This window comes from Monodon monoceros, unplaced genomic scaffold (genome assembly GCF_005190385.1).
Source record: "Monodon monoceros isolate NGI ecotype Baffin Bay Population unplaced genomic scaffold, NGI_Narwhal_1 Super_Scaffold_1, whole genome shotgun sequence".
NCBI lineage: Eukaryota > Metazoa > Chordata > Mammalia > Artiodactyla > Monodontidae > Monodon > Monodon monoceros.
In genome coordinates this window covers 23,672,979-23,676,626 of record NW_021703765.1, presented here as the reverse complement: position 1 = coordinate 23,676,626, position 3,648 = coordinate 23,672,979, and positions in this window count along the sequence as shown.

Sequence of the window (3,648 nt, the reverse complement as noted above, 5' to 3'; positions counted from 1 at the left end):
CCCCCCCCGCCCCCCCCAGCCCTCTGCTCTGATGGTTCCACTGCGCAGTGGCGCGCCCGGCTCCGGCCTCGTCACGTGGCCGTCTAGACACCCTGTCGCTTTAAAAAAAAAAAAAAGCGATTGTGTTTCGCAAACAACAGATCGGGTTTCTAAAAGCTATTTCTCCACCCCGCCCCCCGCCACCGCCACCCCCTCCCGGGTCTGCAGGGGTGGGGGGGGGACGAAAGAGCGGGGACGAATAAAGGTGGGGAGCACAGAAGCTCCCAGAATCGACTGAGACCTGGCGGAATCAGAGGAGAAATGGAAAGACCCAAGAGCACCGAACAGGCTTCGCCGGCGAGTTATGGAGCGAAGCGAGCGGGTCGGTGGCGGACTTAGACCCGGACCGCGGAGCTTCTCAGTGGCTGTCCCGCGCGCGCTCGCCCTAACGCTTCATTCATTCGTTTTGTTTTAAAGGCCCTGGCGACGGATCCCCTGGCCGCCGCACGGGAGGGAATGGGAAGGAGAGCGCTGTCTCCGTTTAAAAGACATTTACACCGGACTGGACCAAGGCCCTAGGAAGTGTGCGCTGGAGGGAACAGCCGGGCCGCCGAGGGCGGGGAGGCGGCGCGAATGTGACCTCAGCGGCGGCCGCGCGCTCCCTCCCGCCCTCTCCCGCTCCGGGCTCGGGTTTCTAGGACTGCCTGGAGAAGTGTGTCTTGTGCAAAGCTCTGGAATGCATTTGGCTGGCTGAAGAGTTGCAAGGGGCAGCATCCTGGCCGGGGGTGGGGGGTGGGGGCTCGCCCGCCCGCCGCGTGCAGGTTTCCTCCGGAGCCCGGAAGACCTCCGCCACCCCGCCTCCCAGCGCAGGAAGGTTACCTTCCGAGCAGACCTGCCTAGGGCATGCATATGCATGCAGGGCCTGTTTCTTCGCCCTCCTCGGCCCCGTAGCTTTCAAGGAGCTTAGAGTCAGAGAGTTTATCCCCTTACCCGAGGCTTTAGAGAAGCGTAGACCCAGCAGGCAGACTATTGCATGGAAATGGGTAAAGCATTGGTGGGGCAAAGGACCAGATTACGTTTACTTCGTGAAAACTGTTGACAGTAGAAACGTAATGATTTAACTATATACGCATCATTATTGAGGAGGCCACTAGTTGGCATGGTGGTCTAACCTCGCATCTTATTCAGTGAAATAAGATTTTTTTTAAAAGCCATTTAGAATTGTGAGATCAGAACGACTATGAAACTCACTGGGGATTTTAACGAATCTTTAGAAAAGGTGAAAGAAACTATTTTCATTTTCCCAGCTAAGTTATGCTCCTTTAAAAGGAAAAGGCACAAAAATAATAATAAAATAATAATAATAAAGAAAAACAAAAAAGGCAATAAAAGTAATAAAATAAAATAAAAGGAAAAAGCACAGATGAATCTCAGCTTTATAGCTCAGCCCCTTCCCTTCCAGCAACTTAAAAGGTGTCTGTATGCCATAGGTGCTTAATAAATATTTAGGAATCAACAGACTTGAATAGACTCATTTGGCCCATTTCCCCCAAACCCACCAAGAGCACCTTTGGAGATATAAAAGTGAGAGAAAATCATGATCATCTCTAGGCAAGGGACCCTGAAGCTCACTGACCTAGAAGACCCAGAAATGCCAAGCAGTGCAGAAACGTGTAGGACAGGGCAGCAGCTGGCATTCTAAACCTTGTAAGCCACATAGGCTGCAATTGTATAAGATCATAATTTTGTTACAAATAAAAATATTGCTTATTGAAAAGGGCATTGAAACCTCTGTGTGTGTGTGCGTGTGTGTGTGTGTGTGTGTGTGTGTGAAATTTTCTGAACAAGCAAGCTGCAAAGACAGCAGGAGAGAAAGCCCAGGAGAAAATGGATTTGGGTGATCCCATCATCATTGGCAGGGAAAGACAAAACAGGCAGAAATGGGATTTTTGAGGTATCTGGGAAATGTATAATACACTCACCTCAGAAAGGCTTAGAAAGAATACCTGATTCCTGGCTGAGACTCTGCCACTCACTGGTTAAATAACACACTAGTGGTGATATTAGATGAGCACTTGGCAGGGTTTAAAAAGCTTTCTGGGCAAGTTTCCTGCCCTCTCCGGGGTCTCATTCCCTCTCTCTGCTCTGGGCCTAGCTAGAAGATGTTCACTTTCCTGTCGAGGCTAGGCCAGACTGCAAAGTGACAGGAAGGACTTAAATAAGCAGTGAAAACAAAAGGCATAATTCTAATTAAGCTTCTTGGCTAGATGGAGAATCTGAAGACTGGGAAATCTGGCCAATGGTGCTAACGCTATGGCATGCGAGGCCGGAGCACACACAGGACAGGTAGATTTAGCGGGTGTTTCAGGAGTTGAATCTGACGTCACAACTTGTCTGGGTGGAGCATGCATATTCTTGCAAAGATATGTTACCATACAGTGTAATTGTGGGTGCTTTTACTTCAGGTGTCACCCCTGTCTTGCCCTCTCTACATGGCTTTCCTCCTCCATTTTACTGCCCTAGGTAGAAAATGGGTGGGTTGCTGGGCAAGTACCTGCAGTGGTTGGTGCTGATTTATAGCTCCCTGGCATCCCCTGAATCAGTTAACATCCCAAGCCTTCCTGAGAGCCAGTCCCACCCCATTCATATTCTTATTCCTTTCCTTTCCAAGAAAGAAGCTGGACAGTAGAGGAACTCCTGGCTGGCTGGCGTGCCTAGAAAAGGAGTTCCTTTCCTTTCCACAGGCACAAATGAGACTGACAGGCACCCCATTTCAAACTATTCTGATCCTTGGAAAAAAAAGTTTAGGAGTTCACCAAACTATTGTGAATGAGTTTGATTCTAATCATTTGCTGGCAGGGAATATGGAATAAAATATCTCATTTGCAGTTGTTTATTTCCTGTTGTGGCTTCTATTTTCATCTTTTAGTCACTTTGGTGATAGTAATCAAACCCTAATCATGGTGCAGCCACAAGTCACAGAGACCAAAATAACTTGCAACAGAGTTATGACAAACAAGGATGGAGGCAGCGAAAGACCTGGCTACTTAATCACTGGCCCCTGGCACCCGAAGGACTGCGGGGGCCGCCATTTGACTGACCGCTGGCTAAGCAGCTAGAGGAGAGAGGAAGCTGGAGGGAAATTGCTCCAAGGCCCCCCGGTCTTGAGCAGTCAGGGCCCCAGGGTGCATGAGGAAGGAGGGCAGCAGAGTGCACAGGAAATGGAGGAGAAGCAGGTAAACCGTCCACAACTGCTGGGGGGAAATTGACATGAAAGAGAACGAGGAGGACAGAAAAAGAGAACCTGAAAACCTCTCGAGGACGATAAGCAACTCTAAGCAAAAGCTTAAATAAATAAATAAATACCTCCTGTCCGGGCAAGACAGGATTCTTCCTTTCAGTACTTTTCTCATTTCCAGTGGTTCTTAGAAGAGAAGGGCAGAAAGAGGCCCCAAAGGACATGTGGGTGTGTTGATGCTGGGGGCCAAGGGCCGAAGCGAGGCAGGGGTGAGGATTTTTCCTTGCAGAAGCCAAAGAAGAAACAATCGAAGAGGCAAAAAAAAGTGTTGGAAAATATCGACATTTCTTGCACAACCGTCCCTCGAAAAACGTGTGAGTGAGCCCTCAACCATCCTGAACTGGCAGCGATACAAATGGAAGTGATGGTTC